The sequence below is a fragment of the Microcebus murinus genome, chromosome 4, assembly GCF_040939455.1.
Source record: "Microcebus murinus isolate Inina chromosome 4, M.murinus_Inina_mat1.0, whole genome shotgun sequence".
Classification (NCBI taxonomy): Eukaryota; Metazoa; Chordata; class Mammalia; order Primates; family Cheirogaleidae; genus Microcebus; species Microcebus murinus.
In genome coordinates, this window is record NC_134107.1 from 29,365,795 (window position 1) to 29,374,216 (window position 8,422).

The 8,422-nt window shown below is 40.7% G+C and overlaps 1 pseudogene across 1 annotated transcript; it reads left to right on the forward strand.

Moving 5' to 3' along the window:
• Window positions 1–4,103: 4,103 nt before the first annotated feature.
• On the forward strand, window positions 4,104–4,730 carry LOC105856845 (single-stranded DNA-binding protein, mitochondrial pseudogene; annotated as a pseudogene). The gene has a single exon (XR_001147376.3). The product of XR_001147376.3 is annotated as a single-stranded DNA-binding protein, mitochondrial pseudogene (transcript).
• The last annotated feature ends 3,692 nt before the right edge of the window (window positions 4,731–8,422 follow it).

Below are 8,422 nucleotides of genomic sequence, written 5' to 3' on the forward strand. Positions count from 1 at the left end.
GTGGAGTTTACCCGATTTTTCACATTCAGGATTTCCCTGGCAAGGCATCCTCCCACACATGAAGAGAAAATGACTCTCTGCAGCATCCTGAAATCACAGCCTGTACTATCTGTCCTGCTGAAGACCAAATGAGCAGGAAAATTAACCACTAACATTTACTAAGCATTTATTATGTGTCTGGAGCTGTTATGAGTGCTCAATGTGCATTACTACCCATAACCCACACAGCAACTAAATGAGGTAGGTACTGTTACATTAATATAACCATAATTCGGAAGAGGAAACTCACTCACAGAAGAGGTAAGTACTGTTTAAGCTCATACAGATAATGCATGGCAGAACCAGAACTCCAAGTTATCAGACCCAAAGAACATCTAGAAATGTAGTTGCTTGGGATATTCTCCATTTGTCCCTATAAACCCCCTCTGCACCTGCTTTGTGTCCCAAGAGACTGAACTTTACAGACTTCATTCACTAAGCTCTCTTGTCTTCTGGTTTCCAGCTCAGTTGACCAAAGGAGTTACCTCAAGAGATCAGAGGGTAGAAGGAGACCAAGATCAAGGCTTTTCCAAGGTGTTCTCCCTGCTAGGGCACAGGTTGGCAGTGATTCCTTTCCTCTACCAAAGGTTCTTCCTATAGCTAGAGATGTCACTAGGTTCCAGAAACACCCCTTCCCCTGGCCCATTCTGACCACTGTTTCTGGCTTTGAGATACTTCTCCATCTCTTGATTGTTTCCCTTAACCATGCTCACAGCTTTTAAAATAGGCCTTTTATTAAGCTTGCCTCAATTTCCCCATTTAAGAGTACCATGTGTTTCATTCTAGGGCCTTGGTAGATTCAGGAAGGTAGTTGAATCTCCTATGCAGTAACATGCACTCCGTCAGAGAGGACATGGGTCTCATGGATAGCGTCTTATGACATACAAGACACTGATAAGTTTCTCTATTCAGATAAGACAGGGTGGTCTTAATACATGCACAACTCCTTTATCATGAGGATATCCATAGAGATGGGAGAAGAAAAAAGACACCAAAGGGAGGTGAATGGCCAACCTTGCAACAGTGTTGATTTAAAAATGAGATGTACAATCCCAGAGATATCCTGGCTGGAAGGATGATGGATGTGGTCAAGAAAGAGGGTTTAAAAAGAAAGTAGTACTAGGTGCTGGGAAAACTGGATAGCCACCTGTAGAAGGCTAAAACAGGACCCACACCTTTCACCTCTCACAAAAACCAACTCACGCTGGATAACAGACTTAAACCTAAGGTATGAAACTATTAGAACTCTAGAGGAAAAAGTTGGAAACACTCTCCTAGACATTGGCCTGGGCAAAGAGTTTATGAAGAAGTCCCCAAAGGCAATCACAGCAGCAACAAAAATAAATAAATGGGACATGATCAAACTACAAAGCTTCTGCACAGCCAAAGAAATATCATGAAAGTAAACAGACAACCTACAGAATGGGAGAAAATTTTTGCATCCTATGCATCCAATAAGGGACTGATAACTAGAATATACTTAGAACTCACGAAAATTAGGAAGAAAAAATCAAATAACCCCATTAAAAAGTGGGCAAAGGACTTGAACAGAAATTTTTCTAAAGAAGACAGAATAATGGCCAACAAACATATGAAAAAATGCTCAACATCTCTAATCATCAGGGAAATGCAAATCAAAACCACAATGAGATATCACTTAACCCCAGTGAGAATGGCCTTTATCAAAAAATCTCCAAACAATAAATGCTGGCGTGGTTGCGGAGAGAGAGGAACATTCCTACACTGCTGGTGGGACTGCAAACTAGTTCAACCTCTGTGGAAAGCAATATGGAGATACCTTAAAGCGATACAAGTGAATCTACCATTTGATCCAGCAATCCCATTGCTGGGCATCTACCCAAATGATCCAATGACACTCTACAAAAAAGACACCTGCACTCGAATGTTTATAGCAGCACAATTCATAATTGCAAGGCTGTGGAAACAGCCCAGTGCCCATCAATCCAAGAATGGATTAATAAAATGTGGTATATGTATACCATGGAGTACTATTCAGCTCTAAGAAACAATGGTGATATAGCACATCTTATATTTTCCTGGTTAGAGCTGGAACCCATACTACTAAGTGAAGTATCCCAAGAATGGAAAAACAAGCACCAGATATATTCTCCAGCAAACTGGTATTAACTGAGTAGCACCTAAGTGGACACATAGGTACTACAGTAATAGGGTATTGGGCAGGTGGGAGGGGGGAGGGGGGCGGGTATATACATACATAATGAGTGAGATGTGCACCATCTAGGGGATGGTCATGATGGAGACTCAGACTTTTGGGGGGAGGGGGGGAAATGGGCATTTATTGAAACCTTAAAATCTGTACCCCCATAGTATGCTGAAATAAAAAAAAAAAAGAAAGTAGTACTAGAAACAGAGGTCACGTGACTACTGAGTAAGAATGTAATGAGGTTGAATGTAAATGAGGGAAAGTGAATTTTACATCTTTCATCCTCTTGAGCATTCATTTCTGCTAATAGTGAAAAGTGCTTGCTATTTATGAGCTTCTTGTCTCTTCTAGTTTAAAATTTAATTTCTCCCAGGTAATTCACCTTTCTGGGTTCCTTCCCCTGATGGCTCTTACTCCCTGCTCCAGACATCAGACAGGTGATATTCATGTAACATCGGGAGAGGGTTGGGATGCCGGAGGGGACTAGGGTGCTCTACATTTTAAATGGCCTCCAGGGCCATCATAGTTGCCATGGAAATGTGTGGACTGGTGTCACTCCTGGCTGGGGACCCACTGGTCTGCCTGCAGGGGCTACTGGGATTGGAGCTCTGGATACTCATCCAGGTGGTCTTCCCTGTAGCTCTCCACTTCAGTCTCTTAACTCTTTGCTTCAGAGATATCTCTGAGGAACTCTTCAACCAGTCCACACAGCAGCCCTCTGTGGACCATAGTAATTTCTTCACCTCCTTCATGCCAGTATGGGCTATGGAGGACCAAGGGCACTATCCGTGGCCCATTTGTCTAAGTATCATCCTCAGCCACTTCTACTCAAGCCTTAGGTTTAGGGCCATATTGGCTAAGACACCAGCTGAATTTGGAGCTTCTATGAGAAACGTAACATCTTCTCAACTAGGACAAGAGCCAAGGAGTCAAAGAAATGTGACTCCTGCTCTGAGACTTTGCCACCTCCAAACTTATGCGAGCAGTTTATTACCTGTTGCTTTTCAATCCCTTCCAAGGTATGGCCCACCAGAGGTGGAAGGTAAGAGGGTAACATCAACTCCCACCTCTTGCCCTTCTCAGATTCTCCCCAGGTTCCTACTCTCAACACCAGAGTAGTTTCCCATTGTCCTTCCTTGTAATTGGGAAGTGCCCTTATCCCCTTTTCATATGTCCACTTTCCTTCCAAATAGTCTCTGGTCTCTTCTCTCTGCAGATAAGAATCAGCCTAGACAGGGTTTCTCAAACTTGGCACTATTGACATTTTGGACCAGAAAATCCTTTGTTGTGGACAGGGCATTGTAGGATATTTGGCAGCATCCTTGTCTCTACTCACTAGATGCCAGTAGCGATGTCTCCAGTCATAACAACTGAAAATGACTCCAGATATTTCCAAATGTGCCCTGGAGGACAAAAATTACTTCCAGCTGGAAACCACAGCCTTAAGTTAATGGAAAAGGAGCTACAAGAATAAAATACAGGAGTAACAAAAGAAGAAAAACAAAGTAGGAAGGGAGGGAGGGAGAAAGAGAAAGTGAGAAGGAAATAAATCAAGATATATTTCAAAGAATAGGAATGCTACATTTCTACCACTGGCAATTTATATTCCCCACTATGAACACTAACGCTCACCTATTTGTTACTCCCTTCCAAGAAGGTGGGAGCTACATCTTAATGAAGAATCTGTTTCTCCATCAACTTCCTCCTTCCTCACCCTAAGTAACTTTCCCAGGCAAGTCACTACCATTTTCTAAACCACATTGCCTTGCCTGAAATTCAAGGGAGTTGGACAAGATCATCTCTAAGTTTTTTCCCAGCTCTGTTCATCTATAACTCCAAAGCAACACTTTCCTTATTCAAAAATGATACCCCGAGTTCCGCTGTGCGCTTGGATGGGAGCGCCACCTTTGAGAAGAGTGTAAAGACTAGACTAAGAAAAGAGAAGCCATGTTTCGAAGACCTTTATTGCAGGTACTTCATCAGTTTGTAAGACATGAGTCTGAAATAGCTAGCAGTTTGGTTCTTGAAAGATCCCTGAATCGTGTTCAGTTACTTGGGCGAGTGGGTCAGGATCCTGTCATGAGACAGGTGGAAGGAAAAAATCCAGTCACGATATTTTCTCTAGCAACAAATGAAATGTGGCGATCAGGGGACAGTGAAGAATACCAAATGGGTGATGTCAGTCAAAAGACAACATGGCACAGGATATCAGTATTCCGGCCAGGCCTCAGAGATGTGGCATATCAGTATGTTAAAAAGGGGGCTCGAATTTATGTGGAAGGGAAAGTAGACTATGGTGAATACATGGATAAAAATAATGTGAGGCGACAAGCAACAACGATCATAGCTGATAACATTATATTTCTGAGTGACCAGATCAAAGAGAAGGCGTAGAATGGACGATTCTTCTTTGGCCATTGTTTGGTACAGTCTCAATTCCAATCATGTATAGTCTTTGTAGTTTCTAAAGATAAGAATTAAAATACTCCTTTATATAAAAAAAAAATGATACCCCACATGGCCAGCTTTCCCCTTGTGTCTGTGGGAGTTTTAAGAACCAAGCAGCTAGAATTAAGATGACTTTCTTATACATGCAACCAGTATCATTTTAGTTTCACACTTTGTCTCCCATTCTTTTTTTTTTTTTTTTTTTTTGCCTTTCCTCAAAGATTCCAGGACTTGCATCTAGAATAAATACATCTTTGTCATTGTGAAAAAATGAAGGCCTGACTCCAGTTGAACGGTAAAGCAATATCAAAAAATTTGTATGGCTTGTGGCTGATGATGACTACACCATGTTCAAGGGTAGGAAGTAGAAATCTTTCATTAGCACCACAGCGTTTCCATTATTGCTGGTGTCAGGAAGGAAAGTGTTGCAAGTATTCAGAGGCTGAGATTTCAACATTTGTCAAATGCAATTACCAAGGCTTTTTAGCTCCACAGTTGATTGGAATGCTATCTTCTGCTTCTCATACACCCAATAAGTAGAAAAGGAAGCAGAAGGGTAGTTTATAAAATAGATGTAGTAATAACAACATCGTGTTTAAATTAGAGTGACATGAATGAGTTTGTAATACTTTGAAGCCACATAACCCTGAGAGAGCTAAAAGATCTATTAGAGCTAATGAGGCCCGTAGATGTGGTGTTCCAATGAGAAGGAATGAGGCAACGTACGTATGAATCACAAAACAGAATGCAATCCAAATACGGTTTTCAAACCACAGATAAAATGTTGGTTTAAAGCACTGTGTCTATATGGATGAAACGCAGGGAATTAGGTGCTGAATCTCACTCTTTAGAGGTCTAAAACTAACCAGCTCTTGAGGGAAAAGACGAAATAGATAAATTTCCCCTGAACATCTTCCCAGACACATGCCATTCTCAAAATTGGCCAACAGAACTCCTAATGATTACTCTTGCAGATGCAGTTTTCAGGCACATCACTTGCAATAGAATCCCCCTTTCTGCTATACCCCAGGATTGAAAACATTAGCTCAGTTTCCAGTTTTGTGGCTGCTTAAAAAGAAGTTATAAGTCAGGAACTGTTTGGGACTTTAAAATACATTTAGAACACAAGGTTTTCCTGGGAGCCCATTCTCTGTGATATGTTATAGAAAGGAGGACGTGTTGGAGAAGTCCAGCTATTGGACAACAGCATCCAGGATTATTCTTTGCTCCTTCCCTGGCATCGTAATTGACTTCACCATAAGGTAAATCAGTACAAGTGAATCTCTTAGAAACTCCAGGGCATATGCAGAGTTATTGGCCATGTTGATAAGATGGCAAAATTTATAGGTAGAAAAATGCAAACTTCAAGAAAAGACAAGCAAGAAATTCTCTAAATTCAGTCAAGTATTTTTTTTAAATAACTCCGTTAAATAAATTTGAGTGTCAAAGGTCACAAGTTTGTAGTCCCATGAGCTAAATTAAGAGAGCAGATGCAACCAAGTTAACTTTGATGAAAAGAATGTTTTATAAAAGTTGGATTTGGAGGGGCATGCACTCTCCCCCTCCCCTCATGTTTATACTGACCCACATCAGTCTTTTTTGTTATTTGACTAGCCCCTGAAGCCATGTGTGTTTGTAAGCCTGTGTTGATCAGGTCTCTTAGTTGCACATAATAAAACTTGCTGTGACAGGTTTAAGCAGAAATAAAGCATTTGTTAAAGGATATGGGGTAGCTCACAGAATCACTGAGAGGACAAGAGAAACAGACTAAGGAGTTACCCAAGGAGGAACAATGCCATCCACAGAATGGGGCTTCTCTACTGAGAACACCATTCAGACCCCACTTAGCAGCAAGAATGTTCAGAACTGGACACAAGAGGCTCTGTCACGATTTTCTCCAAAAGCGACCACTCCCCCACACCACCCTGTGCAGAAGCTTGACTTCCTCCTGGGCTACAACCTCACTTTGCTCACTTCTAGCTCTGACTCTGCTCAGCGGAACCAGGATCTCACTTCTTCATCTCAGCTGCAAGATTTTATTCAACAACGTGGGTGAAAACAAATAAGATATACTTACCTATTAAATTATAACAGTATAAAAAGAAGAGTTTTCAACACCCTGTGACTGGGTTTTCACTATGCAGGTGAAAAAGGTGAAATTTTCCTTGTTTAATTTCATAAAACCTTTTCCAAATGTTAAAGAGGCAGCATTTCAACACCTACTTCCTAAATTGTGACATCTTGTAATATAAAGGCACCAAAACAATGTAAATCCACAAAAAAGATGCAAAGAAAATTAATTAAGCAAGTACCAAGTAATAAAGTGTAGAGCCAAAAAGAGATACAGTAGCAAACTTAGACTAAGGGTAGCTACCATAATTGACCATAAAATAGCTGTGTTTCCCAGCAGCCAAAGCAAAATGGGAAAGTTTAGTGTGTTACATGCTTCATATTGTTTAACAATATGCATCCAGTTTACCAGAGAAATATGCCTATTTCCTAGCTTTGAACTGAAAATAATTTACCATAATGAAAGTACAGTGAACAACAACAAGCTAATGGTACCATCAATGATTTCACAAAAGCTTATAGATACAGTTCTATTTATGACCATTCTTTATTTCAAAGTTTAGGGAATAATCTTAAATTTTAGTTTTGTTGAAGCATTTCTACAGAAAATCAGAGTAATAAATTCCAGTAGGTGGCTAGCTCATGGTGTGCTTTGATACCATGATAAAGCCTAAAGGATCTGATAAAAATAAATGGTTCGACTTCTCTAATACTAGAATACCAATTTTCTCAGCAGGACTTTTTAATGAGCAATGTATAGCAGTCAAGTTCATATTGAAGTCCTTCCATACAAGTGCCCTGTGCTGCTGATTGCAAAGGAGATGCTTAAGTTCTTAAATGAGGACAGCATCGCTAGTACGTTACTAAGGAAATTAAAAATAGTAAGTTGTTGTCTGACTTGAATACAGGCAGTACACTGCAGGAGGAGAAAGTTTGGTTTTGGTTTTGTTCCAAGCAATAGTTTTTAATTAGTTCAAATACTTGAACAAGGGTTTGGTGGAACTCCCAAAGTTCTGCATGGACATAACAGGATAAAGAACCAAACCTGGATCTAGGATTAAATTGTAGTCTTAGTTCTCTTAAATCTATGTGATGTTCATGACTCATCCAGGCCAAAGAGAGGGCAAGACTGAGGTTGAAATTGACCCTCTAGATGGGACACTGTATTAGCTACCTGCTGTTGTGTAACAAATTTCCCCAAAACTTAGTGGCTTCAAACAACAGTGCATTATCTCATAGTTGCTTTGGGTCAGGAATGTGGGAACAGCGTAGGTGGAGTCTCTGGTTCTGGGTTTCTTACAAGGCTGAAGTCACTTCAAGGCTTAAGTGGGGACGTGTTAACTTCCAAGCTCACTCATGTTGTTGTTGGCAAAATTCAGTTCCTGGTGGGCTGTTGAACTGAAGGCTTCAGTTCCTCATGAGTTGTTGATGTGAGGTTTCTTCTGATTCCTTGCCATGAGGGTTTCTTTGTAGAGCAGCTCACAATCTAGGAGTTGGCTTCATTGGAGCAAGGAAGAGGGAAAGAGGGTGCTAGCAAGACTGAACTTACAGCCTTTTGCAACTTAATCTCAGAAGTAATATCCTACCACCTTTGCTGTAGTATTCTGTTTGTTAAAAACAAGTAACTTGGTCCAGCACACACTCTAAGGGAGGGAAAGCACAAGGTTGCACATACGAGCA